This window comes from Calypte anna, chromosome Z, assembly GCF_003957555.1.
Source record: "Calypte anna isolate BGI_N300 chromosome Z, bCalAnn1_v1.p, whole genome shotgun sequence".
Classification (NCBI taxonomy): domain Eukaryota; kingdom Metazoa; phylum Chordata; class Aves; order Apodiformes; family Trochilidae; genus Calypte; species Calypte anna.
In genome coordinates this window covers 14,179,389-14,195,469 of record NC_044274.1, presented here as the reverse complement: position 1 = coordinate 14,195,469, position 16,081 = coordinate 14,179,389, and positions in this window count along the sequence as shown.

The window sequence follows — 16,081 nt, the reverse complement described above, 5'->3', positions numbered from 1 at the left end:
CACCCTGCAGATAGGAATAGTCAGACATAGATATGTAGACAAAGATGCAGAGAAAGAGCATTCATGTTTGTTTTTTTTTTTTAATTTAAAAGGACACATAGGGGTTTTTTCTTTACAGGAACTCCTGCAGACTTCTAGGTGCTATGTTGAAGAGATCATGCTGTCTCTTGCCTAAACAGTTTCAATTGATTTTATTAAGAAAAAGGAATCTTGGAATAACATCTGCTTTAAAAGGCAATATCTGGTTTTCTTATTGTGATATAATAAGTGCTGACAGAAAAGAGCATAGAGGTATATCTTCTTTGAGGTATTTCAAAGTCTCCAACAGCTGCATTCAGTGCTGTGTTTGGATTGGAATTTTCAAAGGATTGCAAGGACATAGGTACTCAGATTCTGTGTGAGATGGAGCCGTTGTTCTTCGGGGGCCTTTGAAGCTTAGATTTACTGTTTGGTGCAAGAAATACTCTGCTGCTTGGTAATCCTTACCACATGTACAACGAATATTTTTAAGCAGGTCAAAAGTGCTCCAGACCATAGTGCAACAAATACAGAATGACATGCATGATATAGCCTTGCTGATAAAGTCTATGAAATCTATGCTGATATACTCAGATAAAACATTCAACTGTTTATTGGAAATAAACTTTAAGGTTAGTGGTGCCACACCCATGGAAAGAGAGTTTCATTCCCAAGTGCTGTTTAAGAGCTATACTAAATGGAGGGGGAAATGTCTGAGGCTACTTCTGCTTCTTAGAAAGGACAAGCACTGATAACTCTAGCAGCAAGGGTGCTGGAAGAAGGTCAAGGAGGACATTCTGCCTCTTTATATTCACCAATACATTAGTAACCCACTGAAATTCTATTCTCAATTTTTGTGAGTTTTGAAGAGAAAACCAAGCAAAGTGCTATATCTCAAGCTAGTGGGACATCCAGTGCATTAGGAGTGCATTGATTTAGGAGTGCAACTCATTAGGAATTGCATTCCCAGCAAAGAAATACCTAATGACATGAAAGACTGATATTGTGCTGATAGTAATATTCTTCAAGAATCTAGCCAAGGGTGTCACCAAAATAGTGGTGTATGGCAACGATGCCAAAGTAGGAAAGTGAGAGGTAGAAGATAATGAAATGGATCAAATATTTTTCATGTAACAATTAACAACGACATGAGATTAATTGGTTTTGTCACAGTTAAGATTACAGATGAATAGCAAAGTTTCTTAACACAAATGTTTTCAAGCATATCCATTTATCTACAGAGGTGGTTCTTAGTAATCAGTTTGCATGTTTTGTATCAAGATGCAAGCCAAAGATAGAAAGTGTAAGAGCTGATCATAGAGTGACAGCACAAAAGTGATAAGAAAATTCAGTAGGCAAATTACAGATATAACACAAAATCCTGGAGTTATCTGAAAGATAGGCTGGAATAAGTAGACTTCAGAAGATTTTATGGCCAGGGAAGATAATTCGGGAGAATTCCAAGTGTAAGGAACAAGGGCTCATTGAACCGTTCGTGGTAACACAGATGGAGACAGAGATGGAACAGTGAGAATGTAACTTCCAAGCTTGTGTCATGCTAAGTCAGACACGGCAAAAAAAGGCCTAAAGAACTATAGAATCATGCTGGGCTTGTAGGATTTGGTGGACTAAATGGGCAAGAGGAAAATATACATGGTGTGGGATGTTATGTTATGGGGTCAAACACATATGGAGGCAAGATCAACTGTGAGTGTGATAAAGGACAGAATGCAAGAATGGGGTGGGAGAGAGGGAAGGAGGGAGGGAGGCAGATCTTTAATATTCTAACATTACAGATAGCTGAGCTTTCTGTAGCAGATGCATTTATAAGGGTCTTGAGAAGCATTTTGAACTCTCAGCCACAGCAAAGAACAAAATATTGGGATTTTGAAACTAGAGAGATGATGGAAAGCACTTTGTGGGATGGTAGGATAAGGCAGCTTAAAGACTATGCAAACTGTCTTTGTTGAACTGAAAATAGTGGCTCTGCAACATTTTTAAAAAGTGTTGAAATAGGCAGTAGTAAGTATCATACTTCCTTCTCATTACAGTTTCTAAATTCTCATTTCTGACATTTTGTATACCCATTCCTTACCCAGTAGAGGTAAGAGCTGAATAGCAATGTGATATATGGAAAGTAAGAGTGGGAGTAGACAGAAAGATTGACTCCATGTGTTCTTAAGGTGTCCTGCAAGTTGTGGCACACTTACTAAATTTGCTGGAGGGACTGAAATGAGATGATTTTCACCAGTCCTACTGATGTAACTAATAATTTTTGTTCATACAAAAGAGAGAAAATACAATGCACAGCATAATTCGAGACTTCAAGGAAGTAGAAAGAAAAATGGGACTTGAGATAACTAAAGATTAAATAAACTATTGACTTTAATCTGACAAGAGGATTTTAGGTAAGCTTCTCTAGCAGCTGAAAACTATAGAAATCAAAACTTTGGTAGCTGAAATACCTGAGAGCACAGATAACCAGAATCCCAATATGAACATTGATCATAATGTCAATATGAGGAGATAAAGGGAGAAGGAATGTGTGTTCCTTTATTTCAAAACCAAAAGAACATATTTTAGGATATACCAGACAATTGTAATTTATTTTGTTTTACACAGAAGTGACAGTCATGTACTAGAAAGGCAAAAGAAGAATGAAATAATTTTAGAAATAAAAGATTGCTCAAGGATGTATGGGTAAAATTTAATTAGGAATGATGGGGAGGGTGTCAATAAAGAACACAAATAGTGTTTTAATCCCTTCTAGCCTCAATGGGTGAAGTGTGTGTGGTTAGAATGATGCAAGACAAACCAAGAAACAGCTGGGGAAAGCCCTTCCACTGCTGCTTGAGCCTGGTCAACCAAAATTAAGTGAAGCAGAAACAGTAAATTGAAAATATGTTCTTAATATGCTTGATGAGCTAAAAAAAAAAAAAAAAAAAAAAAAAAAAAAAAAAAAAAGTGGCCTCACTTGTCTGGAAGGAGCTTGGGGCAAATTGAGGAGCCATGAGTCGTTACTATCCCTAAAACCATGAAGGGCAGAAGAAAGCAAGTAGGTGGCAATGAAACAGACCACCAGCAGACCCTTCTGCTTTGCTGGCATAGCCACTTGCAATAAGAGACTGATGTACATGTAGCAGAAAAACATTGTGGTGAGCAAACCAAATTGCAAGCAGTATCACCATTTATATCATTACCAGGTTTACTCATCTAGGTCTCAAAATGAACAAAAGATGAAGCTGATATTTTAGGAGGTTCTACTTCAGCTGGAATAGAAATTTGAACATATACCCAGTGTGGGGAATGTCACCTGCTACTGATGCCTCTGCTTCTGTGGTGAAAGTGAGTGGGGCTGTAGGTGTTTACAATGCACAGTTTTCTTCTGGGCTGGCACCAAACAATATTGCAAGTGAAAACAACTGAGATGTGGCTTACTACACATTTTTAATATGCTGCAGAAGCTGCTCAAGGAGCTAATCTGCCCAGAATTATCAAGCAAGCAGTGGATTTACAGACATATTTAATTGCCATTATGAAAGAAAGATGTTTCCCACTTATTTTCTGGAAACTCTATCTTTTTGCCTAAGTATTTGAAAATGCACCTACTACTGCCATGAAATATAATGTAGTGAATAATGCTGTTCCTGGTTCTTGCATTTCGCACACCATCCCTGGACCCAAACGATATCTTTGTAGCAATATAAACTATTATAGAAGCAATTACTTTGCAGTTTTCCTAATAAAACAAGGCTACATTCCTGAAATAAGGACACAAAGGTTTGGAGGTTTTGCCCTTGAATACCATGTCTGAATTTGGATGCTCGTGCTTGAGGATTTTTCCCAGTGTATCTAAAAACAGATGTGTGTCAGCTGTCATTGCCCAATCCAATGCAGCAACCTATTGGCAATTCCCAAACTCCGCTCTGTGCAATTTCATGGACTCATGAAGGAAGCATCACCTCTGGACTTGGAAATCAAGAGAAGTTCCCTCCTGCAAGTGATATTATAACAGAATTATTTTTAATTAGCAGTTTTCTTCTAAGTTCTGCCTACAGCTGAAAACAGAAATGCCTTCTGGGAAGAGTCAGTGGTATGGAGAGAATATACTTCACAATTCCCAGATACAAAGACAGTGTACAGCAAATGTGACTGTGCAAGCTGAGCTGAATTTGAAGCTAAATCTGTATTTTAAGGATACAAAAACAACCTGGGGTGAGTCACTGGAGAGGCAAAAGTAACCACAAAGTTTGCGCACAGTCTATATAGTGAGTTTGACATGGTTTCCAAACCTTTAGTTTCTGTTGGCTTAGGAGAATTAAACACATCCTTTAAACAAAACGCTGTGTTTTTGCAAGGTTTATGTTTTACAAAACAAAAAAGTCACTGAAGACATTAACTCTTCAGTGGTGTAATCATAGAAACTTGGGAAGAATATGTAGTACTAAAAATCTTGCACAGAGATGATGCTGGGAATGGGTGTATGAGCTATGGACCTGGCCTGCAAAGTACTCGTTAAAGAGAAGGAATCTTTTTCAGCAGGGTTGCTCTTAGAGTTCAGAGTTTCCCTTCTGGATTTCAAAATACAGTATTGTAGATGATATATGATTTTATTAATTTCATAAAAATTAGGTGCCTAGTTTTTGCCAGGCAACACTGAACTCCAATGTAGGCACATACTTGTTTAAATAGATTACTACTGTCAGTCAAGCACTGAAATTTCTCTTTTTACAACATTTTTTACTCAATGAGAACACATCATGCCTACTTTGCTGGTACTTAACCAAGTGAATGAATCCATGTTAGTGAAGAACAATTTCTGGCCTAAGAGTCCAGGCAACTTATACAAAGCTAAGTGAACTAATCCTTCTGTGACATAAAATCCTGGAGAGAACTGTTACTATTCTGAAAGGAATAGTCTTTCAGTATCAACTTGATGTGAACACAAAGATTTTTTTATTGCATTCTGTGGAATCAGACTGGAAATAAAGCCATCGTAAACAGATAGTATTTTCTAAGTTACTCTGCCTGAAATAAAAAAAAAACCCTATCAGAATAGTCTCCTAAAAAAGGCTTTTTTAAGCAGGCTTTTCTGGACATGTTATATGAGAAAAAATTTGTGCATAACAGCAATGAAAATTTATAAAATTGTGCCAAAAAAAAAAAAAAAAAAAAGTCCCCTAAAACAACACTGGAAATTCTCATCACAGTCTCACCATTTGCCTAAGCTGTGAATGCACTACCCTTTCTCCTCACAAGGAGAATGAAAATCTTTCACAGATATTACTCCATAAATGGAAACTCTAAATAATTTTCACAACTCATCAAGACAGTATAAACAGGAACTTATGTTTCAATTTTTTTTATTGGTATTATTCAGATTATATGGTATATTTTCAGTGTCATAGGTACTTAAATGTATAAGTGCATCTCTCTCTTATGTAAACTAGAAGAGAGAATGTTACCTAAAGTTTCCTACATTTGGCTGAAGTAACCTGCATACAAAGGCAGATAATTCTTCAAGCAGATAATTCTTACTGCCCCTTCTGACAGGGGCAATAGATGGCTTTTTCACTGCTTCTGCAAAAGCCAAGTCACTCTGAAGAAAGACATCAAGTCTCATCAAGCAGGAAAAATACATCAGGAGCCTGGATCCTTAATGCAGTAACTGAGGCACTTTTGGACTAATGGAAACCTGGATTCTGGTGCAGCTGAAAAGATTATTTATGTAAATCAGTAACTGGATTCAGTGCATACACAGTCCTTGGAGGAGGGGTTAGAATACAGGTCTCCCTTTCTCTTGATAAACACCCAACTTAACACATTTAAAATGTCATTCTCATAATCTTGCCGCTTTTTACTAGGAATGTAGAAAAATCTGTGTCATCAGTGTTTTGTATTGGCTATCTTTAGGCACCTTTTGCAATAAAAACACTGACTGAAGGCAGTTCCTTGCACTTGGAGCTTGGAAAATCAGTTAGGAGAGCCAAATGCTCAAGGGCAAGGCTATGTGTGACTTTGAAGTGTCTCAGAAGTAGATCTTGGAATCCAGGCTTTCCAAAAACACAGTCAAAGCCTCATTTAGCCTCAGGTTTGTTTATCTCAGTAGACATGGGAAAACAGCTCACAGTATCTGCAAGGAAGTAATTTCCTGCAAACTAATATTCAAAATATTAAATGTACACTCATGTAATGTTACTACATGTATGACTCTCTTGCTTATGAAGTTAAGGATAAGACTGAAAGAAAATTATACAGATGCTGTTTAGAGTGCAGGAGGAAATATGCCGAAATAGGTCATTACTTGGCTATTATCTCTATAATACAGGGGCCAAAAATGTTGAAAACAGATTATTTCTCTCTGTGTATACTGAGGAAGAAAAGGTTACCCAAGGTTTTCTATGCATTTGGCTCAAGGATGCTGCAATATGAGAACATGTGATTTGTTAGGGAAATCCTATGTGACTCTTCTACACCAGCTAACCGAGTAAACAAGAAGTGAGCTGGAACTTTCTGTACAAGGACTTTTACTGGAATCGTTCTGAAGCTTTTGAATATACACAGGCTTCCTCGGGAGGTTCCCTCTCTGTTAGAGCTGCTGCTGAAGGCATCATCTCTCAAACAAATGAATTTGGAACAACACTAAGACTTTGGACTTCGGAAAAGGTTTTTCACCCCTTTAGAAGTTCAGGGTCATGCCATCACAGTGATTTCTATGTGAGCTGATATCAGCTAAATGTATTACTACATTTAAATTTAATAAATAAAATTTAAATTTATTACCAAATATGCCTTATGCTTCTGTTTATTTCTAAGGGAAAGGAATACCATAGTTTAATAAACCTTAATAAAAAAATTAAATTAAAAATCATTTAATAAACCTTTGACCATAAAAACCTTACTAATAATCTTCATTTATAATGTGAGTATCTTTATAAGACCACAGTTCATCCTTTTCTGTATCTCCACATGTGGCTTTTCAGACATGCAAGCTGGCATCTGCCTGGGTCATTAAATCTAAAATCATTCAAAACTTCCTGTCTTATTCTAAGCCTTCATCTATGAAAACCACACATGTAATTCTTTTCTTGACTTCAATGAAAAGCATATGGACATCACTGAATGCTGAAAGCTCATGCCTATCATGATCAAATTATGTCTCTCAGGAGAGACATAATATTTTTTACCATTACAAAATGACAGAGTGTTTTTAAAAATTCACAAACAGAAGACGTACAGTGTATGGTTATTTCTGAAGAAGTTTTAATTAGCTATTTAATTTAACCTCAGCTAATGAATTTTTTTTCTGCCCTCATTCTGCACTGACATTTCCAGAAGAACATCAAGATCTGCATAGTTTCTGTAACAAAACATGAACATTATTTTTTTACTTCTATCTATTCAAAAACACATTTCTCTCATTCTAATATGACAGGATTTGTATTTGGAAGTCGGGGACAGGAACATTTCAGTATGCTTTTTCCTCTTTTGTTCCCTGTTTCTATTCACTTGGTTTTCTTGTGCAATGATTTCCCCAATATTTGAGAGAGAGAATCTCAACTCAGATCTGCATGTTGGTGCTTGCAGAATCACAGATGAATGTTGGGTGTCCATCACCTTTAAAATTCATCTCCTTGTCTTTACAGTGCCTATGCCTGTTTAGCTATGCTCAGCAACAGAAACTCAGCAATATTTCATGCCTAAACTTGGGAACCACCAGGTTTGCAAAGCACCATCCATTGCTCTCAGAGTCATCCTCCACTCTTCCCCTTTAGACACTAAAGCTTCATGCTTTACATTGGTTTCCAATACAGAAATCACCTGTAAAAATTATTTCACATGGCATATATGATAAATTGTTTGAATTAAGAATTTAAACAAAAAAATAACCCAGACCTCTTCAAATCTGCATATTTATACAGGCCATTTCTAGATGAAGACTGGACACTATGAATCTAACTTTTCAGGTTGGTTGCCTGCTCTTTAGGCTGTAGGAGCTATCATTAAGGATTAAAGTGAAACATTCCTGTATCCAGTAGCTGGGCTTGGTGTCTAGGATATTTCTAAAATGCATGTATTCTGTCATTTTGTATGATCCATCTAAGCAATAATCCCTCTCCTGCTCCTCATTTCATTTGGGCAACTAGAAAAATGCAGGTTGTTGCAGCTGATTCCCATTCAGGGAAGGCAGCAGTGAGAGATTCAGCCCTTCTGTGATACACTCTAGTTTACTTGCAAAGAACATAATACCAGACTTGTAAGAACTGAAAACGCTTCTGCTGCTTATAATCCCCTTTTTTCTTTCCGCCAGGACTCACAGTAGTTCTTGTCTAATTTTCTCAGGTGCTTGTGGCCAGTGCTTCTGCAGTGACCTCTGTTACTTCCATACTAGTTTCTCTTCCTGATAATTTCTTTGGTAGCTAAGAAAGATCTTCACAAATACATACCAGAAGAGTAACAGACCTTTGTGGTAGAGAAAAAAAAGACCTAGTTGAAATTAATTTCTGCTGTTTTTTAACAAAATAACAGTGGACTCACACTTTTCTTGGTTAATTTTTGGTTTCAGTTCTGCTATTCTAAAATGGAGGAAAACCAAGCAAATGTCTTAAGGATGCTGGAACACCTCAAGACAGTCCTATGATTTCACCTGGAAATGAAGAACAGTCTTTTACATGGCTTTTGCAAACCTGTGAGATCAGTGCTGAAAGATGTGCTTTGTAGAGATGCCAAGCTCTTGTCATCATGATCATGTCAATAGGAGCACACTCCAAAGAGCACAGGGAGGCAGAAATTGATGATGCCCAAGACAGCTCTACATGCTTTCATTTCTCTAGATATGGATCTGCACACCTCTTACTTTTTGCAAGCCATCAGCTCCTCAGGTTGTCCTGGATAAATGAGTCATACAAAAATAGTGAAATGGAGGCTCAAGGAACATCACAGTTTCTTTGTTATCTAATTAATTTTGGATTATTTTATATTATTTTATATTATTTATTCATTCTTCTGAACTGATTAGGCTCAAATAAGAGATTTTGAAAAAAATTTTGGAAAGGTGTTTTTTTTGGAACATACTCCCGTGGTAAAGTTAATGTTTGCCTCCCAGGAATCTGATTTTTGTAAATCTAAATACTCCTATACTTGTATAATAAAAAGCAAAAGCATACAGGAAACTTACCAGGCTGGCACTAAAGGAAAGCTAACTTGTAATTAAAGCAACATGCGCAGTTCAGATACTGATTGTAACAGATGGGTCACGAGCTGCCCAATGTTGTTTATCTTTTGACTAAAAAAAGAGGATTTCATCCATAAAATCATTCCTCAAGAAAAAGCAAAATATGTTAATCTTGAAACTGTTACAGATTATTCCGTGTTTCCTAATTTCAAAAATAAAATTGCAAAATCACAAATTACGTGTTAATTACATTTGTTTGCAAGAGCAAGCATTAATACACATCTTATAAACATCATTAATTGGCTTTTAAGAGTAAAATTATGAGAGAAGAAAGAGTCATAGCAGTAAAGTACTGATCTTCCTAATGCTTATATCACTAAAGTCTTCCTCTCTGCTCCATTCAGCTTTTTCAGGAAAATCTTTGTGAAGGTGTTAGACCTATGGTAGAGAGTTAAATCCTTTTCTCAATAAAACTGACAGTAAAGTTTTGCATTTATTCAATCTACTCCTTTATAGATTAAAGACAAGAGATTCATACTCACTTTGCCTAGCCTGGTTTGATACTAAACATTCATGCTAATAAATATGGAGCTGGTTTATTTCCCTTAATAATATTTAACAGTTATGTGGTTTTATCTTTCCAAATTGCTGGAAGCAGCAAATGACTAGCTAAACACAAAGATAACCTTTCCTTTCTAATCTTTAGAGTCCCATGCTTCCCATTTGTTCCTAGTACAGAGATTTCCTGTGAAAGTTACTCCTCTGTACAGTGCTGCAATTAGAGAAGAAAATTTAAGGCATCTCTAGGAGGATATTTAGTGGGCTGGTTCTACAGTTTGTGGTTTATCTCAAAAGTGAGGAGTAGCATCACATTTGGTCAGTGACTGCTGCTCTGTGAAATGAGCATTAGCTCTCTGGAAATTTCTGTCACTTGGGGCACATAAGGCAGTCTTCTGTAAGAAATTGCAGAGGTAGCCTTTTAACCACTTTCAGAATAATAAAAGGAAAGATCAATAAGAAGGGGGAGAAGAAAAAGGGGGAAAATTAACCATAAGAGAGAAAAACGAGCATTTGCAGAGCTGTAGCAAGACTTCTTTTGTGTGTGCTTGAGGTGACACTGTCCCCCAGACTTTATCTTTTTAATTGAATTGTTTTTTTTCTGGCTTGGTCTGAGACTATGCTGAGTAGTTACCACTGGAAGCAGACCTTATTCTTGTTCTTCCTCTTACCAGCAATAGGAATACATCCCACAGGTAAACTGGTACAAATTCTCCCTGAAGCCTCAAGTACACTCCCTTTTTTTCTGGAGCCAGAGCCAGCTGGACTAGCAGAACTGACTTCACATTGATGTGCAGTAATAACAGCCAGCCTGCAGTCTCTCTGGCAACCATGTCTTGCAAAAAAGCCCACAAAAACCAGCACAAAAACCCTTCAGTGATTTGTGAAAACACTGTCACTCGTGGAGCATATCAGCTTGTCTACTCATTCCAGAGGGTCACTCTGGAGCTGTGGATGTGGAAGCAGTGAGGTACCTGGGCTGGTGTCACTGCAGAACAGTGCTGTTCTGTAATCCCAGCTACAAACAGTATAATCAACCCTTAATTCCTGAAAGTCACCTTTGACCTTTGGTCAGCACATACGAATGCCTGCTGTTGCTCCTGCCTTCTTCAGAAGTGAAAGATTTGGGGGAAGTTATTACTACTTGGACCCCAATGAAAAAACCTGTTAGTGGCACAGCTTATGTAAAACTGCAGAAGGAGTGGATACTTCAGGAAGTCTTTCTGTCGGGGCTCCCCTGTGGAGGTTTCTCTGTGGGAGGCATCAGGCCATTCTGGAATAGTTTAACACAAAGAGTCGTGTTCCTCTGCAGTCAGGGAGAGTGGCAGGATTGCACAAGATGGGTCAAGGTTGCTGACTGTAATAAGGGAAAAGGTGAATCATAATGTGACTGTCATGGGTAAATACAAGTTTCTTCCCAAGTTCCTTAGTAAGTCCAACTGTTCTGCGTGGAAAACACGTCTTCTGCACCTGAATACATAAAAAATACCTGCCCTGGAGCAGGGTTCAGAAGCTTGCACTTCCTACTCCCTACTCAGGCACTACAATTTGCACAATCATCTCTTGAGCCCCAGCCCTTTCTGCTTCTCCTACTTCCCCTCTTTTTTTTTTTTTTTTTTTTTTTTTAGGGATGGTCAAGATACAAAAGCAGAGTGGACAGTGCCCTCTAGCCTAATGAGGTGGTCAGAGCACCCTATGGACATGGGAAACAACCTCTGGAGCACCCTGGCCCATTTCGACCAAGCTCTTCCACTTCCCAGATAAACCTTTAACCACCTCTGTAGCTGAAGGTGATGTTTTCAGCAGCATCTGATGACATCAGTTGTTTCTCTGGTGTTTAAATCCAAGAGAAGGTTTCAGGCCACAAATGCCAGTTGTGGAGGCCTGAGTATTGTAAGTAGCACAAGATAAAACAAGATATTGATGTTAGTGGCATCATCTTCAAAGATCCATCCAAATGTGACTTTACAGTGTGTATGTTCTACATCTGAAAGATAAGGACTTTCAGCCAGTCTTCCTTGGGTTCAGCCTTGCTTATTACAGGTAGGAGAAGGAAAACTTTAAAGACAGGGGTCTGAAACAAGGCATGGTGGGATTTATGCCTTTTACAACATATGTAAAAGGTGAATCTTCAGCTCATAGGGCTATGTAGGAAAGCAAAACTGAAAAAAAAAAAAAGAGACAACAGAAATTTCCTCTTGGCTAGAACAATTGCCCTGTGCTAAAAGGTTGCTTCCCATGAGTCTTTTCACCTGCTAGATGCCTGTAGGGATTTGTAATTATATATTTTAGGTTCAGTAAAAAGTATGTGTGGGCTTAGATTTTTTGAGTTCTCAATTTATTTTTAAGTGACAGAAAACTAGAAGTTTAACCAAAACGACTAGCAGCTTAACCAAAACATGATGAACATTAAAATGCTCAGTGCTGCTGTGACCATAAGGTAGGAATGTTCATTTCCAGTCTGCACTGCACAGCAGCACCAAGAAAAAAACAGAGAAGAGGTGCTGGTTGAAGAGGCATTCAGCACTTAAAGCTCGCAACAGCCAGCATACCAAAAGTCAAACATCTTTACTGGGGCTTCACTGAAGTACCTCCAAGCTTGCAACCAGGAGCCTAATAAAGGCTTCCTGGATGCATGTTCTGCAGAAAACCAGGTAGTCCTTCTACCAGGCAAGGCACTTTCCATGTCTCAGTGGGTATCCAAACAACTTGGTTAGAGTGGTTTGTGGAGGATGAGCACAGGCTGAGACATAGGCTCTCAAAGAACAGACTCCAGGTAATCTCTGCAATTAGTGACACAGTTCTGCTCCCTCAACTGTCAGAGCTTCTTCAGACAATGGAAAAAATGCAGGTTCCCTGCTTTCCCCAGATTCCTGTTGTCAGTCCATCCTGGCTGCTGCAAGCATGCTTGGGTCCCTGGCTATTCCTGAAATACTCCAATCTAGTGGCCAAGGCACATAGCTGAGGGCTGAACTCACCACCCCTCCCTGACTAAGGACAGCCTAGAACCTAGGACTGTGGTTTGACAGCAAGAGCACTCCATCAACTTTTGCCCTTTGCTGTTTATTCCTATTTATTCCTACCTCCTACCAGCCTTCCAGTGGCTTGATGTTTGTGTTCAACGTAATTCACAGCAAGGGAATTACTCAGCAAAAAAAAAAATAATTTGAGGGGAGGTTACTTTAAAAAATGAAAAAATAATTGTTTCCTTGATTTGTGTTACTGTGTGGCTGTGTCCTGATTTATTCTAACACAATGCTGTAGAAGATCACAGAAGTAGTGACACAGTGGAAGCTCAAGTTTATTCTACTAGCAGAAAAAGTACCTGACAAACCCTAAGCTAGACCAGTTCATTTATTATCTGAGTCTGTGCCTCAGGCACTCATGGAATCTGTGTCAAGAACACCCTGAGCAGCCTCCTCAAAGAGTCCGGAGGGATGAGCAAAACCACATCTGAATGTAAATCAGTTTTAGCTCAGTGCTGAGAAATGGGGATCTGTGATACAGGGAAGGTTGTTCTCTGCATCTCAGGTGACCCAAGTGGGTAAGGAAGTTGCCTAGGCATCCAGCTTGGCAAAGTTAGGTAACAAGGCAGAGCACGCTCAGTCATGAAATTTTCAGGGTGTATGTACATTTCTGGTGTCTCCAGTGCTGTCCTTACACATTCTAAGAAATGTTTTACAGAAAACTTTTTTCTGCCTGAGGCTTACTCTTGCAGCTCTGATGCTGTAACAAACATTCTCTGGATGGGTAGCGCCTTTGGCTTTACTTGGGATGTGCAGAGGCAGACTGAGATTGCTGTCAATCTGCAAACTAGTGAAAGTCAAAGTGCTTGTTACACCAGCAGCGAGGATGTGAAGATGTGTGCAGATAGGTAATTAAGTCAGTACTAGGTTAGGATTATATCATTGGTAGACATATAAAAATCAAAACACCACAGAGGGCAAAAATAGGTCCACCTGGATGGAAATTCCTGGAATGGATACAGAATTTACTGCCTGCTTTTATGAGAGTATCTTTCAACCTGACCTTCAGATATTCTGGGATTGTCTTCTTTACTAGAGTTAGAAAATCTGTTTAAAGCTTTCATTAGCCAACAAGACAGCTGTGGCTAGCCAGGCTGGCTGAGACACACCAAACAATAATATTTCTAAAGTCAGGTGCAGGAAGAATGAAGTTGCATCTAGTAAGTGGATTTTTGCCATTGTTTGCTTCAAGGCCAAACCTTAAGGTATCTTATTTGCACATTATTTAATAGTATAATAAGCTAAGCTCTGATACACTGTGTTAAGCAGAATTGAAACCCACACATCAAAATCAACATGAAAAGGCTAACAGAAAGAATGCCATGAACCTTGTAAATATTGAACTTCATATGCCCCTGAAAAGCAGTGGTTAACATCTCACCACCTCCTCTCTGGATGAGCTCTTTTTGTTTTACTAAATTTATGCTGATGCATTTTGGTTAAAAGCAGTTGAGTAGGCTTAAGGCTCAGTCCAAGGATGATATGGGAGAAAGCATATTTCTTTGCCTGGATATAGTTCAGCAAGGGGAGAGATTGTTGTTGTCTGGAAGCTTTGTGCATGAAGAGGTTTTTAAATTCTAGCCATTTTTTCAGGATTCACCGAAGCTGGCAGGTCAGATGAGTTACATGGTCGAATGTCTCCTGTTGATATAGAGATCAGCTCTTAAGTGCATGTAAAGTTCACAATAGCTTAAGGTGCTTCAAATTCATCTAACATTCATCAGGCATGTTCAGGCCATGGACTGAAGCATGGATAATCTGAAGAATAAACTTACTAAACTTCATAGTACAGGGGACATTTTTTGTGGGATCTCACTGAAATAAGAGAAAACATGACAATATCCAGCTGACAAGCTGGATGAGCTGACAAGCTGGTGAGCAGGAAGGTGTGCCTGATGGGAATGGCATTACGGTGGAAATAGACCAAACATCACAGTGACAAGAATTGCTAAATAAGGAGCTGAACGTAAAACTGCACAGAGCAGGGGTGTACGTTTGATGTTATACACTGACGCTGGAGAGGCAGCTGAGGGCTTTGCAATATTAAGAGCATATGAATGTCTGAGATGTTTTCAGTATCTTTTCTTTGCAGATTTCCATGCTTCTCTCACTATTACAAATCTAAATTAACTTTTGACTCTCATAAATCTTATTATGCAATTAGGCCTTTCCACTACTGTGCAAAGCAAGCCTCTTCAATTTCTTATCCATAAATCAGACTTAAGTCTAGGACTGCTTCCACCAACCCTTCCACAGTCAGTAAGATTGTTACCATTTGCTGGTGTTTCTTCAGGATTTTATATTAAGCTTCATTTCTTTCCAAGAACTATCTTATTTCACTGACCTGAAGACTGAACTCTTTTGCTACTGTATGGGACTCAGCAATGGGATACATCCAACACAATGATTAAGCATGGGCTGAACTGCCAGTATAATCAACTGCAGGATGGAATAAATGCTTAGATTAGGAAGCAGGCCTGAAACTGTTAATGAGTTTACAGCATGTATGTTGTTTTAGCAGATGAGATTCCCATCTCAGGTCCCATCTCAGGCATTAGGTCACAATAGTGACTGTAGGCATTTGTAAGTGAAGTATTGAGATTCATCTGGCTGAAGTACAAGTGGAAATGCATGGATGTGGAAGCATCAGAAGATGCACTAATGAACGGGTGGAAAGATCTAGAACTAATGTGCATGATGGGCATGAACAATAGCAGTCAAATCAAGGAACTGTGAGGAGTGTGTGGTTTACACTGAGACCACATGGTTAAGACTAGAAGTACACTCTACTCGGTCTGCTAAATACATAGTATTGGCAACTCACCATCCCCAAAACTAAACTTTGATAACAGGGGTTCAGATATCTGCTTGAAAGGAAGAGTAACCAAGCAGATGGCAAAATGAGGAAATAAGGCAATGGGCAGAAATTATTCCAAAGGTTCCTTGAGGACAAGGCAAGCAAGGGTCTGAGACAAAATCAATGCATAACAAATGCTTGACTCAGGAAGATATAAAAGATCCATTAAAAGAAAAATTGTTGTTGCCAGTCAAAACAGACTCAACATACTTAGTAAGGACCCAAAAGCTGGTGCCCCTTGTCCTCTGTCCTAGGAACTAATGACTTTGGTCAGAACACTTGCACATAAAGATCTTGATACATGGCAGTGGGTGGCACTGTCTTCGTATTCCATGGTAGAAGCCTTACCTTCACGACATACCAGAAAAGTCTTATTACTGGTCATAAATCCAGTATTTCCACAGCATATTTTTCAGGCACTCGAGGCAGAATTTTTTCTAATGAAAG